This window comes from Citrus clementina, unplaced genomic scaffold (assembly GCF_000493195.1).
Source record: "Citrus clementina cultivar Clemenules unplaced genomic scaffold, Citrus_clementina_v1.0 scaffold_5, whole genome shotgun sequence".
Classification (NCBI taxonomy): Eukaryota; Viridiplantae; Streptophyta; class Magnoliopsida; order Sapindales; family Rutaceae; genus Citrus; species Citrus x clementina.
Genome location: NW_006262201.1, coordinates 5,936,652 through 5,944,348, shown reverse-complemented (window position 1 = coordinate 5,944,348; position 7,697 = coordinate 5,936,652). Strand labels below are relative to the sequence as shown.

General features: G+C 35.3%; 2 pseudogenes; both read left to right on the top strand.

The window, feature by feature from the left end:
- LOC18042258 overlaps positions 1-2,029 on the top strand; it is a 6,599-nt pseudogene extending 4,570 nt beyond the window's left edge.
- A 2,046-nt stretch (positions 2,030-4,075) lies between these two features.
- On the top strand, positions 4,076-6,680 carry LOC112098513 (annotated as a pseudogene).
- The last annotated feature ends 1,017 nt before the right edge of the window (positions 6,681-7,697 follow it).

Below are 7,697 nucleotides of genomic sequence, written 5' to 3'. Positions count from 1 at the left end.
ACACTGGAGATTCTCTCAAATCACCGCCTGGAAATGCTCAAAACACGTCCGAGAATCTGAGGTGAGAACGTCCATGAAAGAACTATACGATGAATGGATGAAGCTCAGAGGTGATTCTGGCAAGGCGTTGGTTGAGATGAAGGAAAGATTTAACGCACTGACCTTTAATATCGCCACAAGAATGGTTGTGGGGAAAAGACTTGTCCGAGGAGGTACAACAAATCATCAAGAGATTGATGAAGAGAATAATCGATGTCGAAAGGCAATAAGAAAATTAATGGAATTAACCGGGGCTTTTGCAATTGCTGATTCCGTTCCATTTTTGAGGTGGTTAGATCTCGATGGAATTGAGAAGAGCATGAAGAGGACAGCGAAAGAGCTTGACCAAATTCTTGAAGGCTGGTTAGAAGAGCATAAGCAGAAGAGTATTTCAAGCGATGATCAGGTGGTCAAGGACGAGAACGACTTCATGGACGTGATGCTATCAGCTCTTGCTGACGCTGAAGAGCTTCCTAGTTTTGATGCCGATACAATCACCAAAGCTACGTGCCTGGTATGTGTGTGTATATACAGAGTTCTTATATATCTAATAATGTTAGCACACTAAAATATAAAAAAATATATATAGATTTTAATACAGTAGAGACTATTTTTTTTTATTTGTTAGCATATTGAAATATATATTTTTATCTGTTAATGATATCTTTACTTTATTAAAATAACTTTGTTAAAATAACGATATCCTCATTAGAGAATTATATATGTATATGTGTATGTGTTTGGGCACACACCTACGTATTAACAATATTTAGTTTAATTAGACACAATTAATAGTGTGTAATATATGCCTAAGAAATCACTTCTTGATTGAGTCAGGTTCGGGCGCGCACAATGACAACATTGTAAAATATTTTAGAATATTATGAAGGCTTTATAATGTATAAAATCTTTTATAAAGTTTCTGCGGGTGGTTGAACACGATTTATCACATTTTCAATATTGAACAAGGAACCATCCAAAGGTCGTAGTCCATACATATATAAATATATACTATTAGATACAAAAAATTGTAGTCACATTTTTTCTATAGTACTTTAATTCAGAATATTTTTTCCGGAACGGAATGAACATTTTCATAATTAATTAAAAGACACATAAAGAAAAAAGCTAATGAAGAAAACCGAATCACCCGAGATTTTTCCAACTGTTCAATATTAGGTTACATTCAAAAGACCTTATCAAAAAAAAAAAAAAAGGTTACATTCAAAAGACACATTACTGAATTAGTCACGGTATTATTTTAGGTTGTATTTCTATATTTTATTGTATTTGCATTCATGATAATCACATTGACTTTGGGTTGGGGCCGGGCATGGTTCTTTGCCTTTGCATGCAGGCTCTTATATTGGGAGGAACAGACACCACCACATTTACATTGACATGGGCTCTCACTTTAACACTCAACCACCTTGACGTTTTGAAGAAGGTCCAAAACGAATTAGATACCCACATTGGTAGAGAAAGACAAGTGATTGAATCTGATATTAAAAATTTAGTTTATTTACAAGCTATAGTAAAGGAAACTCTTCGTTTATGTCCTGCTGCGCCAATCTCTATACCACATGAATCCATGGAAGACTGCACCATAGCCGGCTACCATGTGCCTGCCGGCACACGTCTTTTTGTCAACATTGCAAAGATTCATCGAGATCCAAATATTTGGGAAGAGCCTAATGAGTTTCGACCAGAAAGATTTCTGACAACACATAAAGATATTGATGTTAGGGGACAAAACTTTGAATTGATACCCTTTGGCTCCGGAAGAAGAGGGTGCCCTGGAATCTCTTTTGCCCTTCAAGTGCTGCTACTAACACTCGCTAGTTTGTTGCATGGATTTGAATTTGCAACTCCAGGTCCGGGGGATACTGAACCACTCGATCTGAGTGAGGGAGTAGGGTTGACTAACCTAAAGGCCACTCCGCTTCAAGTCCTTCTCACTCCTCGACTTCATGCTCCATTATTTGAATAAATAATATATGAATACCTGTTGGCTCAATAGCGTGGCCAAGTGGTTTTCAAATGATTTTATTTAGATGGTCATCCGAGTTCGAATTCTGAATAGGTGGCGGTAAACCTCCTAATTACCTTTTTATATGTTGTAAATATTGCATTGGTTCTAATGGTTGTAGTATGCTACAATCTCAATAAATTTTTTTATAAGTTGTAAATATTGCATTGGTTCTAATGGTTGTAGTATGCTACAATCTCAATAAATTTTTAATTACGTTTTCCAAAATTCGAATATATAAATCGGTCTTCTTTTAAATTGATTAATTATGGAGCTATATATAAAATTATTCATTTGACTTTGCGCTAGTCTCCCATTATTAGATCAGTTGAAACGTTCAATAAGATTGTTAATTACAACCTCCTAGTTAGAAATTAATTATGATTATGTACATTTTTATATCGCAACTTGTAAAAACACTGGGCATTATTTTTAGATCTAAAGTTGCTATTTCAATTCGTTAATTAAAGTACTGGTCATCATGATTATCATCATAATTGACACACTGACTGAGAGAAAGAGATCAAGCGTTTGCCTGCATTTTTTGCTTTGGTAAGTGATTTTTTTTTGTTTTAAAATCTTTTTAGTTTTGCTTAATAAAGCATGAGGATTGATCACTATTCATGCTACTGTTAACTTTGGAAGTTTTTATGAAATCAGAAGTTAAATTTAGATTACTACACAATGACTTGCACATTTCCATTTTGAATTTGATGTATCAGTCTCTTTGCTAATGTTAAATATTGCGTAACTTTGGGATTTTGGGCACGAAATATTTGAAGTTCAATAACTATATATTTAGCTCTGATCAGTCTAATTTTCATAATTTTTACCTCATTAACTGATCTATAATTAGAGAAACATTTGGTAAAATAACTGTTTAATAGGTAACAAATATGGAGTTTGGATTTTAGCTTGTTGACATAATTTTTGAAGGTTCTTAAGCATACACAATCTGTTACAGAATTTGATTTTTTGGGATTTAATAGATGATAAAATTTATTTTATGATGCATATGAGTGATAAATCCATTGATATTTCCAATATTAGGATATGTTTCTGGCAAATAGGATTAATAGATGAAAAGTTAGGAATTTTTTTCAGATCAAGTTAAGTAGACTCATTTATGATGAAATCTATTTCCTAAAAAAGTTCTAGAATTAAGCATTCATGAAACAACCTTATTTGTAATGAACGATTCCGAAAAGCGATCTCCCGTCAATTATTTCTATGTACGCATTAGAAAGATTATATTTCTAAAATGAATAATTTTCCCATCAAGTATACGTTGATTACAATAAAGTTAAGATCAAAGTAAAAAATTAAAAAATACACCTTCCAATGTGTTATATTTTCTGTATTAAAATTTTTATTTTCTTGTCTTATCAAAGTAAAAAATTAAAAAAATACACCTTCCAATGTGTTATATTTTCTGTATTAAAATTTTTATTTTCTTGTCTTTTATATTGGTGTTGACCATAATTTATCACCGATATACGACTGGAAGCTTACTCTTTCTTGGATTACTCAATATAAGAAGGAATTGTAAGCATCATTTGTTTATGAAGAAGTATTATATTAAGCATTAGTTGTGGTGATTTATTTAGTTTCACAGGATTTTCGAAACAGAGATCTTAAATTTGATTAACGGATCTCTCACCAGCAAGCTAATTAGATACAATTCTTGGTGAAAAATATGGATGTATAATGTTTCTGATATGTAAGACGTGCTTGCAATATTCAGCATGAGAGAAAATAATTAAGAATCTGGTTTATCAACAATATATCTTCTTTTGACTTTGGCTAGTCTCCCTTTAGATTAGTTGAGATGTTAATCATTATTGACAATGCCCTAGTTGCAAATTAATAATGGTTAATTACATTCTCATAATGCAAGTTGAAGTTTGTTAATCTAAGCGATCCTCATGATTAACATAATGAGTTATCACATTCATTGATGTTCATTGTTAATGCTCACAGATTGGTAGTACCTGGGAGAAAGGAGATATGGAGATGAACCTCATACTATTTTCGGATAGGCTGAAAAGGGTGTTAGCAGGTGAAGACGGAGCGTTAACGTTGCCTGATTCAACAAATTTAAAGCCAGTTCTCCAATATTTTCTATCGGAGATTGAAATTATTACTATGCTGAGGGACTATAAAAGTGACATCAATCGGCTTCTGATTCAACTCTGGAATGTTGAAGAAGATGTCGATAGACCCGACGTTTTGAGCATTCTGAACGACATCAATTACTTTGTCTATGAGTCTGAGAAAGCCATCGACGCATTCTTCACCACCATCATGCAGCCGCAAAGCAGTGAAAGTGAAAGTGAAAGTGAAAGCACTAGTTATAAGGATGCTCTTGTTGGACTTCAAAGTAAAATCTCTGACATTAGAAATCGGATGCAACAACTTCCACCCAACCGGATAACTGTTCATTCGAATTCATCAAGAAAGTGAGTCTTCTTCATCTCCAGGGTTTGAGAAGAGGGACATGGAGGAGGCGTTGTTAGATCTGTTGATAGAGGGACAACCTCAGCTTTCAGTAGTCGCAATTCTTGATAGCAGAGGTTTCAATAAGACTGCTATTGAGTTATGCCCCACATTGGCTAGTAAAGGGGAGATGCTTGGGTTTATAAGGTGGTAGGTCACTCCACCTAAAAGACTAATCTTTTGGGTTGGATACCTAGAAATCTTATGCTAAGTCCTCCAACAACTGCGTTTGCGCAGAGGCTTTCAACAGTAATCATGTCAAGTTTTATTTTGATTGCCGAGCTTGGGTTAGAGTATCCATACAATACAATTTCAAAAAGATATTGGACGACATAATAAAGTCAGTGATGCCTGCATCTGGGTTGAGTGAAATTATTGGTAAAGACTATACATTGAAGAAGTCTATTCTTCGTGATTACCTGACAAATAAGAAGTATATGATTGTCCTTGATGATATCTATCACGTTATGATATGGAATGATCTTCGAGAAGCTCTTCCAGATTATCAGAATGGAAGCAGAGTACTGATAACGGTCGTTGATCCTGACATCCTCACTTCGTTCGAATTAGAGAATGGAGAGAAGATTGGGAGTGATTCTGTGCTCGTTGGAGGACCATGTTTAGAATAAAATATGAAGGCTGGCAATTTTTCCTATTATACTGCGGATGCAAATCATTAGAATCGCATATGATGGAAATGGAGAATGAACCAACAGCTCTTCTGTTTTGTTCTATCTTCGAGTTACCTTTGTACTTGAAATTTTGTTGTTTCTATTTGTGTGTCTTCTATGGAAACCTTGAGACATCAACCAGGCAATTGTATCAGCTATGGATGGCTGAAGGTTTCGTTGCACACAACAGTGAGGCAAATGCAGAGGAGTACTTGAAGGAACTGATCAGTCGTGGCTTAATTAAAGTGGGGAAGAGAAGTGCTGGAGGTAAAATTAAAACATGCTCCGTTCCTAGCAGTGTATGGGCACGATTAGTTGTTTTGGCCGCAAAAATGAAATTTGTCATGGTCCTTGATTTAGGTCTAGTAGAGGAATTGAGAACTATTAAACGGTTCGCCGTTCCAAAAAATCTGACTAAATTCGTTTCTTTAGAGCATATTGACACATATCTCCATTCTTTGCAGAATTTTGCCTTAGAAAGCGATCATTCTGCCCTCTTAGATTGTGAGAATATTTGTAAAAAGTTTAAACTACTCAGGGTATTGAACATGGGTTCTCTAGTTCTTGACCAATTTCCATCCGGAATAGAAAATTTATTCCTTTTGAGATGTTTGAAGCTGGATGTCCCTTCTCTCAAAAGCCTTCCTTCATCACTATGTAACCTTCTAAACCTTCAAACACTAGATATGCCATCCAGCTACATAGATCATACGCCAGAAGATATTTGGAACATGCATAAACTAATGCATCTAAACTTCGGTTGTATCACTCTCCCTGCGCCTCCAGAAAATTATTGCAGCTCTCTGAAAAATCTGATTTTCATATCAGCCTTACACCCTTGTAGCTGCACTCCAGATACATTGGGCAGACTACCTAATGTTCAAACTCTAAAAATATATGGAGATTTGAGTAACTACCAATCTGGGTTGTCTAAGAGCCTACGCGAACTACTCAAACTTGAAAGCTTGAAGCTGGTGAATAAAAGTAAGGGGTGGCAACTCTCACAAATGGTCCTGTCTGAATACCAATTTCCTCCAAGTCTGACCCAATTGAGCTTATCAAATACTGAACTCAAGGAGGATCCCATGCCGACACTGGAAAAGCTGCCACACCTTCTGGTGTTGAAACTGAAGCAGAACTCGTATTCAGGAAGAAAGCTGGCTTGTGTGGGCTCTGGTGGCTTTCCAAAGCTCAAGATTCTGCACCTGAAATCAATGTTTTGGCTAGAGGAGTGGACAATGGGGGCAAGAGCCATGACAAAACTTGAAAGCTTGATTATCAACCCTTGTGCTTACTTGAAAAAGCTACCTGAAGAGCTATGGCGCATAGAGAGCTTCCGCAAATTGGAATTGCATTGGCCTCAGCCGGAGTTGAGAAAAAAGCTAAGGGCTTATGAGGATATGGAGCGGCGTTATGACATCCAAATGTATCCTTATGGAATCTGATGTAGCGGATGAGGTGAGATTTTACTCCTTCTCTGATAGCTCAACATTTAGATGCCTAATTTGGTATGTCCTTTTCCACTTCCTCTGTAGATTTACGTAGTAACTCCCTGAATTATAATTCAAATTAAAGGTTTATCTGAAGAATTACACTTATAATGGTTATACAAACGGGAGTTCAATTGCGTTGCTTCTAATGTCAACATTATGTCTCTAATACAGACTCCTTGATCGGTAGCTAGTAAGAAGAACTGTAATTAAAAGCAGACTTTCATTTCTAATTCTTATTTTCCTTCGCTTAATGTAGGTAAAATCAGAAGAGGAAACATCATCCAGCATTAATCCATTTCTGCTGTCTATTCATTAATAAGTCGTGATGAGCCAGGACATTGTTTTGTTTAGTAGATTTCATGGATATGCTAGAAGTCCTGGCATGGTATGTGTGTTTTGTGTTTTATTTATTGTTGTATGCTTCGAACTCCAATGTGGTTTGGCTGTTTCAAATTTGTCTCAAGGGCTGAGGGAGTTGCATCAATATACATGCATTAAAATATAACACGAGTTATTGAATTATATTTTAATTTTAAAAATTTGTTTCCACCTCAATAATCAAGCCCAACTTTATTTGATTTCAGCCTTCGGCTACAAGGCCAGGCTGGGTTAGATTTTTAGGCCCAAGCCTTTCCACGCTGTTACGTTCTGATAATTTATTAATTAGATGATGAAAACTGTCCAAGCTCAACAACTTTATCAAAGTACAAACGATTTGAATTATTTTAAAACTATTGGCGATGAAAGGCAAAAAAACCTCATCTATGTTCTTAGATAATTTCAGCCTTGTATAAGAGAGTGGAGGAGTGATTGATGAACATTTTTGGAACGCTCACTTTTATTTTTGTTTCCTCTTTTACCCTTATTAAATTAGGTAGGATAGTTATTATTGAGTGTTTGTGTGAATTTATCAAATTGCTTTAAATAAGTTACTCAAGTTATTAGTTTTTATAAAAAAGTATTTATTAA